Below are 21948 nucleotides of genomic sequence, written 5' to 3'. Positions count from 1 at the left end.
TTGCACTAAAAAAAAAAGAAAATAACAAATCTCATTATTATTAAACCTAAATTTTTGCTCATGCTATTATAAATGTATTTTTCGTTACATTTCACGCTTCGAGTTTATTTTTGAGGGTTTTACCTAGTCTTTGGAAATTCCAAAAAAAGTCTAAATTTTACTTTTTTGGTAAATTTTACTCAAATATTGTTATATTTTATTGTCATATTTTGTCATAAGTCCAAACATTTTCTCTCTACATTTAAAATAAAATACTTATTGCTATAAGTCAAAGTACGGAGAGCAACAAAAAATTAAATAAATCCATTATGTATAACTTAATCCTCAAGAGTTCGACTCTAAGCTCTGTATAACAAAGTATCTATTTCTTGCCACCATCTCGCCAGCTGAACTAAATCACTTTATTGCTCCATCAGTCCCAACTACGTTCCCATGCCTTTATCAAGTCCATGTGTTTCTTGTATTGTTCTACCGTCTGAAAGTTTAAGTTGGTACGTCAACAAATTATGTTCGCTCATAAAGTGTGCCACGGTTTTTCACAATTATTGTAACACAACAGTCCTTAAAAATTGAGAAGTGTTTTATTATAAACAAATTAATTTCTCACAATCGAATGCACAATTTTTTTTCTAAACAGTTTTTACGAAATTTTTGTTTCGTGATTTATTTTATTTGGGCTTATGAGTTAAAGGTTATGTGGGATCTGTAAAGGTGGTTATGAGTTCAAACTGCACGAGCGCTACATCTAGTACCACTTGTCGTACTATAGTTGGTACTACTTGCATAGATAGTGACACTGTCGAGTCCCCTCCAAGCCCCGCTCCTACTACTACTTCTACAGCGGCAGTTTGAAACCATCTCGCACTAGTTTTCATGCTCAACTCGCAGCCTAAAACCTGCAATTCAGACCACGCAAGACCGTAACGGAAAAGGGCGTAAAAGTCGGCCAACTAACATACGGCCAACTAGCATACGGCCAACTAACATACAGCACCTCAGTGAAAGCAACTCTGGTTCTGTCACATCATTTCCTGAACTCTTTCTGAACATAAATAAAAAATAACAAAGGGAACAGGACCCTGCTTGGATTAACAGTCGCAGCCCTCCAACGAAACAGCTCTTTATCATCATCACCATCAACCCTAAGAGTTCCTATACAGTGCACTCTAAAAAACGTAAGTCAAGTGCTATTGCAAGACAACAACATGGGTTCGGAAACTAAACAGTGTAAGTCATTTGACGATCTACTTCGTACAATGGATAGTCGGCGTAAAGAAGACAAGAAAGAACTGTCCAATAGATTAGACAATATACGTGAGAATATTTCAGAGGAGATTTCGACTGCTTACCGTGATAGCCTAGATAAGATTCAAGAAGTCAAAAACGATCTTGTCAGTGAAAACTAAAAACTAAAACATAAAATTGTCGAGCTAAGTCAACGTCTCAGTACGTTAGAAAAAAAGAACGAAAACTCAACACTTTGCTTAGCTGCTAACCTTTCGGGTGAACTCTACGACCTCGAGAATTAAATTACCAAATTTGCGAGAGCTACGTACGATAGACTAATAAGGAAAAATAACGTTATAGTCAAAATTCACCAAAAAAAACCGCCTCCGACTTTTTTACACAACATTTAAATTTAAACAACTGTGTTGTAGATGCCAACGTCATTGGTAAAGTCAAAGATAGACTCGAAGTCACATTAAAAGATCATGTAACCAAGAACCAAATCATGCCTGAGAAAAGAAATCTCAAAGTACCAATTTATGTCAATCATGACCTCACACGAGAAGAGGAATTAGTTGCTAAGAAGCTGAGAGAAGTCAGTAAACAACTGAAAAAAGATGGCAAAACTGTTAAAATTCAACGCCAGAAAATTTTGTTCGATGGTAAACCTTTTGAGTATAACTTTTCTGAGTAGATAGTGGTCCCAATTCCAAAAAATGCCGATACTTAAACGCAGGCAGACAATAGCCATGATCAAACAGATCCGGGTGATCTAAAAAATGGGTGCGGGGGGATCTCCCCAAAAAACACGACTCAAACAGCTTAAAGCTTCCATTCTGGAACTTCCACGGCCTCGGTAACCTCCTAGAGTAGCTTACCTCTCTCAAATCACAGTTTATTGGAGTTTCTGAAACCTGGAGTATGACTCCTATTACTTCCCATGCTTTAACGTCATGGAACGTAACATGGTCCCCAGCTGTAAAACCCCAGGAAGACCCGGATAGAGCAAGCGGCAGTTTATTAACATTAATTGCAAAAAATGGAGAATTTATTACCCTCCATACATGTAACTCTTGGATACTGTTGAAACTTTACATGCAGGGTCTAACCATAATAACCATATCCGTCTACCTTCACCTGATACAGGACCTACCTGAAAACTTAATCCATCTGCAATCCATAATAGATGATATTCACGCCTCACACCACTTTGATCTGTTTATTGCTGAAGATTTTAATGTGAGACTCGAGGCGCTAGGGAACACGAACATTGAAGCAACGTCCAGCTCCTCCCTCAATAATATCAGACTCTCACATGACCTCACCATCAACCAAAGAGGGAAAGTGATGTTGGAGTTCCTCAAAGCGAATGGATTCTTTCTTACAAATGGACGTACTCGTTGAGACTCACCTAGACAATTTACGTTCTCGAATAGTAGCGGGTGCAGCGTTGTCGATATGATCTAGGGGAATAACGCAGGACTAGATCTCGTTAATGACATGTGGGTTGAGGAACTAGTCACAAACTTGGACCATTCCCCAATTTCCATTGACATTTACTCAGTATGCGATAGTATTGTAAATACAGTACCTTATATAAATGCAGCACCTAAACAATTTGCACTGCAGTGGGATAATGAAAAGGAAAAAACTTGTAAGCACTTAATGGCATGGTCCCCTCAAGTTACTAGTGACTTCGCTCATATGTACACCAGCGCCCTATGTAATAATCAATACTCTGCAATTGTCGACTTCACTGGTGAAAGTCAGTTATTGAAGCCGACTAAAACCTCCGCAATTCAGCCCTGCCAAAAGCCTTGGTTCAGTGAAGAATGCGCTACTATGAAATTTGAAATCAGAAACCTACTCTCACGCTGCAAAACTTAGCCTCAACCCTCTCATCTGTGGACTGAATACCACGACCTTAAATTTAAATACTGGACACTCCTGACAAGTAAAAAATCAGCATATCAACACCAATTACGATGTAAGTTCAGGAATGTCCGCAATGCTACAGAATTCTGGGAACTGCTCATATCTACGACCGTCTGACCCAATACTTGATACGGACATAACAATCGAGAAACTTGAGAACAGCCTAGCAAAAACTAAGTCCGGTAAAGCATCTGGTTCTGACGGGATCCTGACATTCGTCGACGATATCTTTTGAACAGATTATCTGATTGAGACGTTCTTGGTGGAAATCAAAAGCTTTCATCGAGTTCTAGAGCTGATTAGATTTTGGAATTGATCGATTCGAAAGTTTTCAAAATATCCAAAAAAAAAACGAAAAAAAAAAAATTGTTTCATTTTCGTATTTCTTAAATATCTCAGAGTCTATTTGACTAAATGGTCTAAAAATTTTTTGAAAATCTAAGTTCAAAAGATATCTTTCGAATGCCGCAAGAATCATCTAAATCGGTTCATTCATTAAAAAGATATGAGAGGTTTACACACACACACACACACACACACACACACACACACACACACACACACACACACACGCACACACACACACACACACACACACACACACACGCACGCACACACGCACACACACACACACACACACACACACACACACACGCACACACACACACACACACACACACACACACACACACACACACATACACATACAGACATCGCTCTAAAAATTTCAAAATAGCATCTTAGCATCTTCAAACGTCGACATATAATGAAAATCCGATTTTTGAAAATTGGGGTGAAACCAATAACTTCCCGAATTTTTTGAAAATCGTCGATTTTCTCAGCGGGAAGTTAAAAAAAAACGAATAAGCGCAATAGAGAATAAAGTAAAACGTGTCTTGTATTTTTTTGTTCGTTTTTTCAGTAATTTTATTTTTTTTTTGTTCCCTGAATTATTTGGATAAGTGTATATTGTTGTAAAACCTAACGGAAGTGAATTAAAATATACAATCATTAATAAGACATAAGTTTGTTTTTATTAAATTTATCATAAATTTATTCTAACAGCCAAACTTAGATTTTACTATTTTTTATAATAAAAAACACTCAAAATAATAATTAAATTATAGAAATTTATAGTTACTGGTTTGTTTGTCTTGGCACACTGATGATGCGATAGTTCATCACTTCCATATACTTGATCACTACAAAACGATAATAAAATAGAAATGCTGGTTAGAATAAAGATGAATATGTTGAATTTAATGAACATTATACAATTTTATTCGATGTAATGTATTTCGTAACGTACAATCAGTGGGTTCTCACGAAATTAAATGTTTCTTATATTAATAAAATAAAAAACAACACTGCTCACTATAGTCCAACGATTAATCGACATTATTTGATAACTTGACAATTACTTAACGGCCTTGTATTTTAAAGTACCAATAATATAGAGACGCGCAAGAACTATTATCTATATCATGAATATCCCACCTACCGATTTTTTCATTACCTAAAGGAATAAAATAATAATGATAAATGGATTATTTCCGAAAAACCAAAATTTTTGTAAGCAATATATAATCATGCATAAATCTATGTATTTAGAGAGGTACTATACTTTTCAAAACATTCATGTTGTATTACATGAGAACTCAAAGGAAAGTATGGATCCATATAGCAAAGTAAGGATTTATGTAAAAGTTCATAGAAATGAATATAGAAATCTGTGGATTCATAAAAGAACCTTCATACATCAGGATCGACGCTAGATTTCTATAGGAAACATTATAGAAATTCATCTTCAATGCCATGTGGAAATCCACATAGGATTCTAGTTTGGGTCCCTCCATGAATTGATTTTATTGCGTATAGGATTGAATTGAAGCAATCTTTGCGTACGTCACCAATCACCAAAGAGACTCACAACGTTATTTAAGTGTAGGTGAAGAGGATTGCGTACAGACAATGATTCCTACAATGAAATGAGCAATATGGAGAATAAGTAAATTTGTATACAACAGTTCTTACGTACTCCCTAGGTTTAGTGTATCTGTTATATAAACCACCTCAGACGCTGTGTTGGATAGTTAATATTGGGAATGTTATATATTGAAACAGGCATAGGTCACTGCGAGAAATGTGGGTTAACAGTGCTATCTTGTGGATTGGGATCGAACTAATATATATCTATAATCAACGTAATCTACTTAATGTAACAGGCCCAAAGTCTACCTCCGTTTGACGGAAAGCCGTTTCCTCACCTTTTTGGGCATACACGCGCTGCGTAACATCCCCATCTTCCGGCCAAACGATACCCTTAGTCGAAAAATATAATCAAATGAAGGCTAAGGTGGACATTAACCGGAGGTATAATTCAAAATCCTCATTAAAAGTGGTATCTAACCACAGCCACCACGAGTCCTACCTCCTCCGGGTCAAACACTACTACCATTCCAGGAAATTAAGAGACTCTGATCGCAGTGGGCATGGAAAGTGGCCCTCCGTATTACCAGACTCCCAACGCTGGTTAACATGGTTGCGTAGAATTAGTGGTGGGATTCAACTTCTCCCCATAACCTATGTAAAAGGCTTATCTCTACTTGATACCTTTTGGGTTCCCAACAAGTTATTATCCACTTGTTCATTCCCTGATGAATTTTCTACTTTCCGAGCTGTGAGACACTCCGATTATTTAAGCCAAATTAGAAATGGAGGGCAACTCAAAGCGTAAGATCGTAGATGGTGCGAAAAACATAAATCACCATGTGGGAAAGTGATGGACCCACGAAAGTAACGAGGAGAAGAAATCTCCTTCTTCTCTGGGCTGCCATTAGAGCGAAAGGTCATATTTTATTATTGGAAAGTGAAATCTGATTTATTTTGTCGGTTATTGACGGTTATTTTCTAATTTATTTGATTTCTATATATAGTTATAGATATATATATAGTTATAGATATATATATAGTTATAGATATATATATATATATATATATATATATATATATATATATATATATATATATATATATATATATATATATATATATATATATATATATATATATATAAAAATAGTAGGGTGGTCCTTATTTAGGCTATGTTCGAATTTTTTTTCGGGATAGTCCTGAATAGGTAGTTGGCTACTTTTTCACTGTTCATGTGCCACATCACCATATAAACGCAATTTTATTTATTTATTTGAATGTCAATCAGCATTATAAATCAATTTGGATATTTCTTAAATTATAAATTATAAATTATAAATTTTTTAAATCTAAAAATTCTAGCTCGAAAATTGCAAAAAAATAAATTCTCATTTAGTGATGCCTCGTAAGAATTATCAGTATTATTAATAATATTGCAACATATGGTTTTTGAGATTGGAGCGGAAAGTCTGGTAGGAGCCACCAAAAAAAGTTCACTAAGTCATGCAGGGAGTTCACTAAGTTGGATATTCCGTTGCTTGGTCTATTTATCACATAGTTTCGTCTTGAGTTGGTGGTTATTGATAACCAGCTATGCCTAAGCTTTCGATTGTTGGAGACAAGCTTGAAGGTATTGTAGATGTCCGGTGGATCAATGAGATCGTTGAAAATTTTATAAAAAAGATCAGATCAGCAGCCTCCCGTCGATCAATAAGCTTATTAATCCCACATTCTCTTCGTACATCCTCTGTTGTAGATCCTACACTCATCCTAGGATTGGAGAATAGTAAGGATTTACAGAACTTGTGTTGAACCCTTTCAACCCTGTTGATAAGGATATCTGTAAATGGAGACCATATTACTGTTCCATATTCTTAAATGGGCAGTATTAGAGCTGAGAAGAGACAAATCCGGGATTGAGCATTGCTGAGCTCCTTACTGGTTTGCGTTACCAGTCCAAGTATATTGTAGGCCTGGTGAGTTATTTTGTCTACATGTGATGTAACAGTCAGTTTGTTGTCTATGATGATGCCAAGGTCCTTGATACCATCGACTTCATGGGTAACTCGTTGCTCAAATAATAGTTAGTGGGCTCTTTAGTTGGAGAGTGCGAAAACGACATCACGGCACATTTTTTGATATTCAGGTCTAGTTTGTTTTTCTGGCACCAAAAAAGAAGTTCATTGATGTCGTTTTGTAGTATATGAGATTCTAGACACCAGTTATTGTCCTGTAGATCTTGAGATCGTCAGCATACAGTAAGTACTCTGATTGAAACTTTATACCAATATCGTTCACAAATATATTGAACAAGATAGGGCCATGATGAGTTCCCTGGCAAACTCCGGAAGTGACGTAATATTCGTTTGATATGTGACCATCCACTCTAACTTGCAGTCACCTATCAGAGAGGTAAGGTTGTAGTCAGCTTAGTGCATTGTCGGAGACTCCATAGTTGCTCAATTTTTGTACCATTATATCGTGGTTGACATTGTCGAAGGCTTTACTGAAATCCGTGTATATTGCGTGTACTTGGGTCCCAGTATTCAATGCATTGAGTATGTAGTCAACATAGGTGAACAAGTTGGTAGTAGTAGACCTTCCACCTGTGAATCCATGCTGATTTGTAGTTATGACGTCCTTAAAAGAGGTAGTCAATTGAGACTATACCACCTTTCCAAAGAGTTTTGCAAGAGCCGATTGAATGCATACTGATCTGTAGTTAGAGACATCCGACCTTTGACCATGTTTATGAAATAGGAGTGACGTATGAAGTTTTCCAGGCAACAGGAAAAACACCTTCAAGTAATGACTTGCTGAATAAGTGTGTAAGTGGCTTGCAGAAGCCTACTGCGCAGTTTTTCAGAAACACGTTCGGTAACTTATCAGGGCCAGCTCCTTTTTTATGATCCAGAGATAGCAGAAGCTCGTATACTTGGTTGAAGTCAGCTTGGAATTCATGCAGATTGACATTGTGTACACCTGTAGTGGCTTGATAATTATTATTATTATTACAACTATTATCAATATTTGTGCTTCCAGTTGTAGAAGTATTTTCAAAATTCATAGCGAATAGATTGCTAATTTCCATACCTGACTCCGCTGTAATATTGTTCCATAATATTGAAGATAGTATATGATTATTGCTGCGTTTCTTGTACTTCATGAATTTCCAGAATTCATTTGTAACGTACCAGGTTCTCCACCTCATTAACATAACTTTTGTACCAACTCCTACTGAGCTTATTGTTCTCGAGTCTTAAAATGCTGAATCGTCAATAGTTTTGCGTGTTATTATTTCTTTTGTATTCAGAATGGGCTATTTTTTAGCTCGATCTTGTTTATCAGTTTCTTGTTAAACCAACAAGGAAAATTTTTCGTCTTATTAGAATGAACTGGAACAAACTGCAGAACTGCCTTAGTGACTTTGTTATAATACCAGTCATCTTTTTCATCAATAGACTCTATTTATAAAATTCAATCCAGTTGGTATTTTGGAAAAATGCATTAAGACTGACATAGTCAGCCTTTCTTAATGCATAAGACAGATGATTTGCAGGCTTGAGGCAGGGTTGGAAATCAAATTCGATGTCGAGCGCCGGGTGGTATACGTTCTCTGTGGTAAAAGGCAAAGTTCTATCTACTGCTATGACTAAACCACTAAAACATAAATCCAGTATGTTATTATTATCGTTAGCAATGTTATTATATTGTTGGCATTTTAAAAGTGCTGTACTTTCATACAGAAGCTTCTCACACTTAGAACTGGGTACGCTGCTAGGCAAGTTTTAATCACCGACAATAAGTAGGTGTGAGTTAGTAAATTTATCACTCAGGTAGGATAGCGTTGCTACGTGATCCAGGTAGGACTCGTACGATGAGTTAGGTGGCATACAAACAAACCCAATTATGATGTTTAGGCTGCTTCCCTTGATTCTGATAAATATTTGTTCTAAGTTATTGTCATTTAAAAACCGATTCGAATAGAAGTCCTCAAGATCAACCATCAGGGGATCAATTGTCCAGGGGATATTCTGTCCAGAGACCAAAACGCATGGAACCATATATATTCATCTATGTAATTAATGTATATTCACAAAAAAAATTTACTATAATTTTATTAACTCTTATGACTGAATTCAATGTTATAATAGAAAGAAACTGAGAAAAATTAATGTTTCGATTTAGAGACTCAGCAACTATTTTTTTTCTCAGTTCTTTTCTTTTATAACATTGAATTCACTCATAAAAGTATAAAAAAAAAAAAATTATAGTTATGGTTGACGCAGTATCATGGGAATGATTAATATACTATGACAGAAACAATAACCATAGTGACATCGTAACGATTACCATGATTCCATAGGGACTAATTCGATATCGTATAGGAATGAAACCTATATAGATAGGAATAGTTACCATAATTTGTATAAGTACCATCTCTATAATCGATACTTAAAAAAAAAACTGGGCATCGGTTGGCCCTGCAGGCCAGCCCCTGAACTTCCTGCTGTTTTCGAGATCTAAGAGCTCGAGAACATTAGTATAAATACATTTTCGAGCTCTTCGTGCTCGAAAAAACCTTTGTTTCTCTTTTCTTATGAGCTTTTCAAGCTCAAAAGGGTTACGGTTTATGTTAAAGTTTAAAAATTTAGAATCAAAAATAATGAATGATTGAACGTTTTTTATATATTTATTTACAATTATGTTCAATAATTAGCTCAAAAATAAGTATTTACGTGATACGTTGTATCTACATCATGTAAGAATATCATGATACCAGCGAACATTGCGATTTTTAAGCAGTCACTCCTAATGACTTATATAGAGAAGAACATATCAGTTTTGAGTAATTTTGTTAAGTAATTATGATGTTATTCAATGGAAAAAATAGATAAAGATTTTACATTTATTATTCCGTCGACGATATCTCTCGAACGGATTATCTGATTGGGACGTTCTTGGCAGCAGTCGAAAGCTTTTATCAAGTTCTAGAGCTGATTAAATTTTTGAATTGATTGATTCGATAGTTTCCGAAATATTCACGAATAAAAAAAAAAAAACGATTTTTTTTCATTCTTTCGTCGACAATATCTCTCGAACGGATTATCCGATTAAGACGGTCGAGGTGGCAATCGGCGCGTTTTATTAAGGTCTAGAGCTGATAATATTTTAGGAATGATTGGTTTAGTCGTTTCGACGATATTTGCAAAAAACCGTTTTTTGCAAAAAACAGAAATACGGAAAAAAAAATTTTTTTTTTTTTCGTATTTCTTAAATATCTCAGAGTTTATTTGACAAAATGGTCTGAAATTTTTTTGAAAATCTAAGTTCAGAAGATATCTTTCGAATGCCGCAAGAACCATCTAAATCGGTTCATTCATGAAAAAGATATGAGAGGTTTACATCCACACACACATACACACACACACACACACACACACACACACACACACTGAGAAAATCGACGATTTTTTAAAAATTCGGGAAGTTATTGGTTTCACCTCAATGTTCAAAAACCGGGTTTTCATCATATGTCGACATTTGAAGGTGCTAGGATGCTATTCTGACATTTTCAGAGCGATGTCTGTATGTGTATGTGTGTGTGTGTGTGTGTGTGTGTGTGTGTGTGTGTGTGTGTGTGTGTGTGTGTGTGTGTGTGTGTGTGTGTGTGTGGATGTAAACCTCTAAATTTTAGACCATTTAGTAAAATAAACTTTGAGATATTTAAAAAATACGAAAAAAAAAAATGTTTGTTTCCGTTTTTCATGGATATTTCGAAATCTATCGAATCGATTAATTCCAAAATCTAATCAGATTTAGAACTCGATAAAAGCATTCGATTGCTGCCAAGAACGTCCGAATCATATAATCCATTCGAGAGATATTGTGGACGGAATAATAAATGTAAAATCTACATCTGCTTTTTCCATTGAAAAACATCGTAATTACTGAACATAATTACTCAAAACTAATATGTTCTTCTTTATATAAGTCATTAGAAGTAACTGCCTAAAAATCGTCATGTTTGCTCGTATCACGATATACCTACACGACATAGATACAACGTATTACGTAAATACTTATTTTTGAGCTAATTATTGAACATAATTGTAAATAAATATATAAAAAACGCTCATTCATTCATTATTTTTTATTCTAAATTTTTAAACTTTAACATAAACCGTAACCCTTTTGATCTTGTAAAGCTCACAAGAAAAGAGAAAAAAAAGTATTTTCGAGTTCTAAAAGCTCGAAAATGTATTTATACTAATGTTTTCGAGCCTTAGAGCTCGAAAACAGCGGAAAGTTTAGGGGCTGGCCCCCAGAGCCAACCGATGCCCAGATTTTTTTTTTAGTTTAACAATTATCTAAGGTCAGAACCAGACTCTCTATTTTTATTTGCGCTGTGATTAGTTTATCGTGGCTTTAAGCGTTATGATTGTGAATTTTTGAATTGACCTTCCGCTACACGCGCTTTCTCTGGTGTCTCACTCGTATTCACGTCAACTCTATTAGGTTGAGTAGTGTTGTGCGGGGAATCACCGTATAGCGCGAGTAACCGAGGGTTAATTATAAACTTATAACTCTGTCTAAGTATTGTGTCATATCAGAGCTAGAATTTTTTATGCTGCTTGCAGCAATCAATTGTCAACATGCAAAGTATTATTTAAATTTCCCATCCTTGAAAATTTATCGTCACAGCTTCAATAAAATTAACGCGCAATTTATGCGTGTTAATGTTTTTCTTATAAAACTGAACTTGAACTTTTCAGATAAACGATGTCAGTAGTTGATTTTTTGTGAAATAGCTTGAGTGACGAAATAGATGTTTCTTAGAAAAATCTTATATAAGTTGTTTTATGTGCATCAAAAATATAAAAAAACTCGGGATGAAACTAACAGTTAAATAACGACTTCACTTATTCACAATATTACAGTAATATATTTCTAGTTCAGTACTCAGTCTTGCATTGACGAGACGTATATTGAAGGTTTCCATACTAATCACGGTAATAAAATTTTTTTTAATTGATTTCTGTAAGAAGATTTTCGTAATTGCAATTTGGTTGAGCTTCCAATTATAATAACTTTAAAACTATCGAAAGTTATGTTGAATAGTTTGAAATTATTGCTGGAAAATCTAAAATCACACCTCAATCGCTCATTTGATTTTTGATCATTGGTTTTATTTTATGTTTATTTAATTGTATTAATTTATTTTTCCTTTAATTATAAATTTTTATCCAACTTTTAAATTATTAATTTCATTATGAGATTTCTTCATTTCAGTTAAATTCTTTACTATAACAATTTATAACATCCCGCTAAAATTATTTAAAATTTTCCAAGAAAAGGAAGTTATTGGTTTCGGTTTGATTTTCGAAAAACCTAGTTTTCAACAGAGCTTGAAGTTTTGAGGTCTTAAGAATCGATTTTGACTATTTTCAACAGGATTTCCAAGTGTATGCATGTGTGTATATATGTACGTACGCCTGTATGTAAATATTCTGTAACTTTTGAACGGATTAACTGATTTGGCATTTTGAGGTAGCGTTTAAAGTGGCTCTGTAACTCCAAGAATATTTATGGAATTGACTATAATCGGCACAGCACGTTTAGAGATATTTCATAAATAAAATCTTATCAAAAATATATTTTTTTGATAACTCCTGACTCACTTTCTGGATTCATTCCGAAATCCAATCACCTCCTAAACTCTGTAAGCCGCGTCGAATACCACCTCAATCATAATAATTGAATCATTTGTTCAAGAGATATCGTTAACGAAAAAATTTCAAACAACGATTTTTTTCATATAAAAAATGTGTAATTGATTATTTTCAAAAACATTTCAGCAACAGATACTAAAAAACTGCGTCTAATGCGACCTCAAACGTCAAAACCGGTCCATGAGTTCAAAAGATATCAGTGAAGAAATGTTTAAGAAATATCAATTGTCCTCATTTTCCTCTAGACAACTTAGTATGTGATTTGTCAAATATACTCAAAATTAAACCAATTTTACCATTTTACAGCATCTTTCAATGACTACAGACTTCATTGCAATCGTTTTGTTAATAGTTTAAGAAATACCCTAGCAAATCCGAATTACGGTAAATCACCGTAGTTTATCACAAAATTCCATAATTTACTGTGAATTTGCCGCAGATTAGGGTAGAATACAGCAAAATACGGTACATTGCGGTAATTTAAGGTATAGTATGACAAAATACTATAATTTACCGTTTTTCCAGCATTCAGAAGAATTACCATTAAATACGTAAATTACCGCAAATAACTCACTGATTTCATTAAGTAAAGCGAACAAAATTTCAGAAGCTTCCGGTTAAATCTCGAAGAGCCCAAAATTACAAATATATCAAAATATATTGCTGAGCTCATCGAGCTCGAATAGGTTTTTGACAAAAGTTTTTCGACAATCGTGAAATAATTTTGACGTTTAAGGTGACATCCAACGCAGTTTTTAACTACTATCGTTCAACGAAAAATTGTCATCGATAAGTTCAACGATTTGGATTTTATAGGAAAAAAACACTTTCCCGAAATTCTTTCAACGATTGTTTGTTTGCACTAAAAAACCGAGTATGATGGTTGAAGCAGCATTCGACGCGGTTATAAAGTTTTAAAGCTGATAAAATTTTTGAATCAATCCATCGAGTACATCGCAAGTTATCCGAAAAAAGCATTTTTGAAAAAATTTGGAATAAAATTTTGGAAATATCTCCGAACGTACCGTACCATATATGCTCAATTTCTCAAAATTTGGTGGAATAAATGAGTTGTGTCAAACGCCACTTCAAAAAGTCAAATCGGTTCATCCGTTCGAAAGTTACACAATATTTACATACATACGTTCGTACGTACGTACACACATACATACGCTCAGCCATTATCTTGAAAATTGTCCGAATAGCTTCCTAGGACCTCAAAACGTTAAGATCCGTTTAAAACTCGATTTTTGAAAATCGGCCGGAAACCACTAACTTCCCTTTTTGGATTTTCCAAAATCTTAGCGGGAACTTAAAAAGTAGGCCTATGAGCCGTTTCAATCAAGTTATAGAGATCACAAGAAATCAGTTAATTAATTGACCCCACAGCTCCCGACATCTACATTACTTGTATAAATAAATTCTCTATTTAATGATATAAGTTTTGACCTATTTTAATATACATTAAGAAGTGTAGAGATGATTAAAAGTGATTGAGGTACCCTAAGAAAATCGAGCGTTTATAAATCACGCTCAGAGCTTTCGCGCTTAAGGTGTGCAGTAAGATGAGACTGATACTAAATAACTTGATAGGAAATTTAATTCCCTATAAAATACCATAAAACCATTGTTATGATATCTTTGATAGATTAGTCTGAATTATTTTCAATCAATTGTTTCATTACAGCTTAAGACGAAAAACCAAAATGACAAAAATCATTTTACTATTATCAATTTTCTTAATTATTGGCCTCTACATGAATCCAGCTGAGGGATGTCAGGGCAATGCGGTAAGAAATTATCATAGTATAATAAAAAAGAAGCATGAAAAATCGAAGAACGAATCAACAAATAAACTTTGATCTGTAACTTAAAACTCAGAAATAAACTTTTTGAAAATATTGAACACTACTGCCAAGAAAACTGAATTGTTGACAGCAAATATCTTTAACGTGCCAGTCCGTAACTTATAAATTAAGGACGTTCGAACGATTTAGTTAAGACTCATGTAAATAGGCAAAATGTGAATTTCAAAACTCATGGATCTGTGTCAAGAAGTTTTTTCGAAAACATGAAAATTTGTTCCGAAAATTTATAGTTCACGTGTAGTGATTATAATTTCCATTTGTTTTATTATTAAAAGAATTTAGAAAGTGTCATCTGAAAAATAGAAAAATTAAAAAAATTCATTTTACTTTCAGTGTCACCCATTAAAAGGTCGGAATTGTTGTGAAGGTTATGAGTGCAGTACATGGTATCTGGAAGGTACGTGCCTTGACCAGGCGTTTAGTGGCGCTTCCATTTACGCCGGCCATAAGGTTTGAAATGTTTAGACATGGAAAAAATTATATTCGGATCCTTGGCTACAATCCCGTTATCAAGAGATTTTTTTATGGCTAAATGATTTTATTGATACTTGATTTTTTAATAGGTTCTAACTAACTAAATAAACATTGTCATTCCTATGAACATGAAATATGTATTCTCATTCATTCAGGATATCCAACCTTGTATTTTAAAAAACTTTGTCTCCATATCCCGACAAGATCCTTTTTCCGGTTTCCCAGAAGTACCATGAGGATCTAATCAAGTTCAAACGAGTTTTTCAATTAGAAAATTCAAACCAAATCTATATAAGGTTCTCCCTATGAAAAAAATCCATATGGGAATCAAGCTTAGATTCCTATCTGAATTTCCACACGGCGTATTCGGATGGATTTCCATACAGATTCTTATAGGAATCCAGCGTAGATCCCGATATAGATTCTCACATGGGTCCCTATTGGAATCCACACAATGCAAAATCTATATGGGAATCTGTTATGGGTTTCTATATAAATTTTTACCACAATTTCCCATGGGACTATTTACCATTTCAAAAACCATTCGGAAATCTTGTATAGATAAGGAATTAGAAAATTTAACAAAAATCGTCACGTTATTGATACACACACCGATAAAGTAGACATGTTTTCATAAACTTTTCTAGAGTATAATACTTTTGTACGATTCCTAATTTAGTTTTTTATTGAAATTATTTTCGATTTCTATAAAGATGTCATAGTTCTTCCTGGGAAAAATGATTTAGATCTGACCAAACATACTTATATCTGATCAGATAAAATTATATCTTAGCAGATCTATTTATACCTGATCATATCTCATATTTAGAAATAATCAGATCTCATTATATCTGGCCAACAACCGGTTATATCTGGTCACATCTAATCAGATACAATTAGATCTGCGGTAGATTCAATATCAGGCATGTTTATATCTGGGCAGATATGCATATATTTCGTAAGATCAGATCAGATATAAGTATATCTGAACTACATACAGCATTTAAAATAATTAGACCTTATTATATCGGCTCAGATATAATTATGTAAACATCTTGTTTTTATAGAGAATTGCTTAAATCTGGTCTGATTTGCGTGTATCTCGTACGGTCTGATCAGATATCACTATATCTAAATACAGCATTGAACTAAATACAACACTCAACATAATTAGATCTTATTATATCTGCTCAGATATAATCATGTAAGCATCGTATTTTGATTGAAAATTGTTTATTTTATTTGAGCGACGTAAATTCACGGGCGCAGTCTGAAAGCAAGTCGACTTAGATATGTGTTATCAAGTTGCTTGCAAAAAACAGGAGAGAAAGGTTCACCCTGCAAGCCATTCTGCTGCTGTTGAGCTCAAGGAGATGACCGGCCCCACAGCTCAATCCGTTTTGGAAAATAAATTACTCAGCTTAAGTCTAAAAAAATAATGTACGTCATCGAGCACAACTTCTCTGAAATGAAATAGTTGGGAACATAATGAACACAGATATTTGTAAATGCGATCAGTATTCAATTCAGTATTTCATCAGTTCAAAATATGGATATACTGAAACTTCTCATCCTAGTTCTTAGTTATTTGTGTCTCCAATATAATTTCAAGAAAATGTAACTCAGGGTTGCAATCGGTAAGAAAAATAGGATGAGTGAAAAGGGAAGAGAATGAACAAGCGTAAGAAAAAAGAATTAAAGAGTAAAGAAAAGAAAATGAGAGAAAAAAATAAAGATCTAGACAATTCAAGCGCTCGGTGACATTTCATTCTCCGCACACCCGTCGAGCGTACGATTACTTTCTTTTTGTTTTCATTTAATTACAGATGTCAAGGGGTTGTATATCTTACCTTCTTTTTCTCATCCCATATCCCTCCCCCCCCCCCCCCGTGAATATTTTTTTTTTTAATGTCGTATTCTTTTGCTCTCGACATCCCTCTATTATTCTTTTATTTATTCCAATTATCCGCACGACGTGAATTTGTCATTGCCCTTGATTTTTTCAACCCTCGAAAGGTAAGATTGTGAAAAGTGGAGAGAGGAAAACAAGAAATTAGTGTAAAATTATTTAAACTCTGTTTGTGCTTTTGTTTTTTTTTTTTTATGGAAATATTTTTTTGCTGATTTTTCTATTTCTTGATACGTTAGGAGACGGAGATAAGGTCGCAAGTGTTACCTCTGGGAGGGTATCTGATCGCCATTAGAATGAACGAAAGTAAACTAAAGTGAAAGAAATACAAGATGACAGTAGGGTGGAATTGGGGAGATTAAGTGTTGAGTCGGAAGTACTTTTTATGAAACAAAGAAATGAGTGAATGGAGACATCCATTGGGTTTTATTGAAAATATTGATTGCACAGAAATATTTATTGTGATTATAATGGATGCTCTTGTACTTTTCAGAAAACAATTAAAATTTTTTTTAACATTTCAATACTTCAGACAAATATTTACTAAGGCAATGTTTTTCGAAATCAAACCAAATACTTGAAATAATTATTCAAGAGTAATTTATTATCAATTATTTAAATAATTCGTAAGTAAATTTTCTTTCTTATCATTACATATTGTATACTTTTCACAGTAATGAAATGATTTAAACGTAGTTTGAATCATGGAAAAATTCTAATGAACACTATTGGAAAACCCCGTATGAAACAGCAATATATGAGCTTCAGTATAATCCCATGTGATAAATTATATGGAATTATAAGAAGTTATATATGGAGCCATATACAAAATTTTGCCGAAATATTATATGATTTTATAATTTGCAACATATATGTCGGAAATATATTTTTTTTACATGCTAACTTATAAATATTGCTTATAATATTTTATACTATACTTTAAGTTATATGATACGATATATGATTTAATTATATGACTGACATATAATAATTATACATGTAAATATATAATTATATAAATATATGTTCACATAAATTTGTAGAAATGGATGTAAATATATATATATATATATATATGTATATATATATATATATATATATATATATATATATATATATATATATATATGTTTATACCTAGAACCTCAAAACGTCAAGATTTGATAAAAATTCGATTTTTAAAAATCGGACCGAAACCAATTACTTCCCGAATTTTTGAAAATTTCCAATTTTCTTAGCGGGAAGTTAAAAATTTAGATCCAATCATACATACTTACATCACTATTTGTACTGATTAACTGATGCTCATTAATTTTTTTATCTATGAAAAATATTCGTCATTACTGGCACTTGAACCTGTCTCCTTTTGCACAAAGGTTGAAACTTGCATCACTCTGCCAAACCATGGATCCAATAGTTAGGATTATATTAAAGTACCATATATTGATCATTGAAATATCAATGATCTTAACAATGCAAATAATATTAATCGTGATGAATGAGCAATTTATAAATTTTTACACTGAGCGAAGGGTGGGTGGTAGTGGTAACCATAAAGTATTGAGTATGAAAATATAGTAATCTTAACTGATATTTATATTTACCTGTGTTATATCATAGTATCCGAACCGATTTGAAAGTAGTAGGATCAACTAAGCTTCACTAACATTTTTCGTCTTATTATGGTAACTATAGAATATTAGTCGGCATAACTTATGCATTAGCAATAATAATAACAATATTTATTTGCTTTGTCATAACCGGTAAAAACAGTAGCAGTAACTAATCAAGGTTAATTATTACCAAATAGGTCATTTAACTATTTTTATTCAACTCATGCGCGCTATTCACGTTTTATCATGCCTAAAATCCGAACCCTAAATGGCCCATTGCTGACTGGTGAAAAATTATTTGTCAAAATGCATTAAAGATGTCTACTATCCCGGCCATTGTGACGTAATGAAAATAAACGTAACTATCTTTCGAGCTCTTACTAAATATTGGGTAATTACAACTCCTTTTTGTTACCCATTGAGTAGCCAAAATTGTGATGCCGAATGTTTTTAACGTGAAGTTTACTCATAAACACCTAACCTTAAACCAAAGCATTCTATCGTGCTGTTGGTGTTGTGTCAAAAGTTATTATTAAAAAAAAAAGTATGAATTAACGTGATATTAAAAATAAAAATATTAATGTTGAATATAAAAAAATGAAAAATTTTGGATAAATGTATTGATTAATATTGATTAAATTTATATTATTAAGATTAAATATTAACATAATAAAGAAAATAGGAATAATCAGCCAAATGAACTTGTGTTGTTTCTTACACCTCCTGACGTACGGTAAATGGCTGAAGAGCCTTCAAAAAATTTATTGGCAGCAGAATCTCGGCCAAAATATGAAAAGACATGTAAGAAATTCAATGAATGGTGTCAAAAGCACAACGCTCGATCAGCATCAGCTACAGTTTTAATGGCTTCTTTTAACGAAACGTCTGAAAAATATAAAACATCCAGTCTTTGGACACATTATTCACTGTTAAAAGGCACATTGAAGTTAAAAGATCAAGTGGATATGAGTAAATGTAATGATTTAGTTGCTATGTTAAAACGCAAATCTGAAGGATTTAAAAGCAAGAAATAAAATGTCTTGAAAGCAGAAAATATTAATAAATTTTTGACTGAAGTTCCTGACCCTGAACATTTGGATAAAAAAGTAACGAAAAATGAGATATTTATAATTATTAACTGAAGTGAATGTATATTTAGACTATAAAAAAAAAACTAATAAATTGTTTTAAATATTTTCAGGTTATTTTTATCTTTGGGATATGTGGTACCGGTCGCAAATCTAAGCTTGTTAAGCTTAGAATTCCAGATGTAACTGAACAGGGCGATCTTCTCGACGTTAATCTTAAAGACACAAAAATGAAAAGGTCTCGTTATTTTACAATCTGTCTTGAATTTAGTGGCTATTTAAAAAAAAATACCGAGATTTACGTCCTGAAAATACTCCGAAAAATCGATTATTTCTAAACTACCAAAAGGGTCACTGTTCTGTTCAAGCAATCGGAATTGATAAAATTGTAAAAGCTCCTCAAGAAATTGTAAAATATTTGAATTCAAAATATTCAGAAACATATACTGGACACAGTTTTCGCCGTAGTGCTGCTACTATAGTTGCCGATTCAGGAGCTGACATAACAACAATAAAAAGACTTGAAGATTGGAAATCTACAACTGTTGCCATAGCGTATATCCAAGAATTTATTCAAAGTAAGGCGAAAATAAACAAAGTAATTGAATCTGCTGTCGCTCTGTGATCAGCTTCTGAAAAAACCTGTTCAAAAATCTGAAGATCAACAATCTAAGCAAAAAAACCGGAAACGATCATTAATGTAGGAGCTTCAACATCAACTGCGGTTAAATCTTCTTCAAATGCACCAGTTTTTCAATTTGAAAAGTGTACTGTGACGATAATAAATACGCGCATGAAATTTAAACGTTGAATTGAATAAATATAACCTAAAATGAAACCTAAAAAAAGTCAGTAATTAAAGTCATTCGAAAAACAAATTACTTAGTTTTATATAAATTGAAACGTAACACAGATTTAAATATATATGTTAGAAAAATTGAAAGATGAAGTTTAAAAAAATTTCATAAGATTAATACTATTTTCTCATAAAAAAATAAAAAATTTACGTTATAATTTTGTTTAGCATCCATAAATTATTTACATTAAATATCTACAGCAGTCTTATTAGTGAAAGTTCTTATATAAATGTAGAAACTTTGATTTATTGAATTTGAAGTTCCTTTCAATTAAATCTACATCCCTATAATTTTGTTATATTCTTAACATTATAAGTTCTTTTTCACCATGTCACTAAACAACTATCGAGACTTTGCTTTTTAGGCAATTAATAAAACGTGAATAGCGCACATAAGTTAAATAAAATTATGGGCGCAACATGTAGGGTAAGTCATAATCCGTCACCCGCGATGTGTTTAGCACTCGTCTTCAGTGCACAGTATGCACTCGCTTCGCTCATGCCTGCGCACCTACGACTCGTGCTGAACACATCACGCTGACACATTATGAGTCACTTAACTTACTACACGGAAAAAAATTAATCGTGAATGCAACATGATGCAGTCTTGGTAAATAAACATGATGAAATCATGTTGCATTCACATGATTTGTCATGTTTCGGCTACATGATAATCATGTTGCGGTAACATGAGAAAATCATGTGAATGCAACATGATTTGTCAAGTTTCGGCTACATGACAATATGTGGCAGCAACATGATTTTCATGTAGCTGAAACATGACAAATCATGTGAATGCAACATGATTTTCTCATGTTACCGCAGCATGATTATCATGTAGCCGAAACATGACAAATCATGTTGCATTCACATGATTTTCTCATGTTACCGCAACATGATTATCATGTAGCCGAAACATGACAAATCATGTTGCATTCACATGATTTTCTCATGTTATCGCAACATGATTATCATGTAGCCGAAACATGATTATCATGTAGCCGAAACATGACAAATCATGTGGATGCAACATGATTTCATCATGTTTATTTACCAAGACTGCATCATGGTGCATTCACGATTAATTTTTTTCCGTGTAGTTACGCCAATACCTATAATAGCTATCCCAACTACATTGATCTTGTTATTACTGCATTGAACTATTCATGAATAGTTTTCTCGACCACTCATAAATATGTATATCAAATTACAAGACGATTTTGCAATAAACAATCAGGCGATGATTCATAAAATCATAAATAAGTAATTTTTCCGATTCATTAACAGACGTCAAAACTTTTAAAGCGTATAAG

The 21948-nt window shown here is 33.3% G+C and overlaps 1 long non-coding RNA gene across 1 annotated transcript; it reads left to right on the top strand.

Moving 5' to 3' along the window:
- Positions 1–11742: 11742 nt before the first annotated feature.
- LOC130677179 (uncharacterized) lies at positions 11743–15303 on the top strand. The gene is made up of 4 exons (XR_008991549.1): positions 11743–11757; positions 11871–12107; positions 14515–14617; positions 15029–15303. It is a non-coding gene; the product is annotated as an uncharacterized LOC130677179 (long non-coding RNA).
- The last annotated feature ends 6645 nt before the right edge of the window (positions 15304–21948 follow it).

Source organism: Microplitis mediator, chromosome 11 (assembly GCF_029852145.1).
Source record: "Microplitis mediator isolate UGA2020A chromosome 11, iyMicMedi2.1, whole genome shotgun sequence".
NCBI lineage: Eukaryota > Metazoa > Arthropoda > Insecta > Hymenoptera > Braconidae > Microplitis > Microplitis mediator.
Note: the sequence above shows the minus strand (reverse complement) of the source record. Positions and strands in the feature narration are given on the sequence as shown.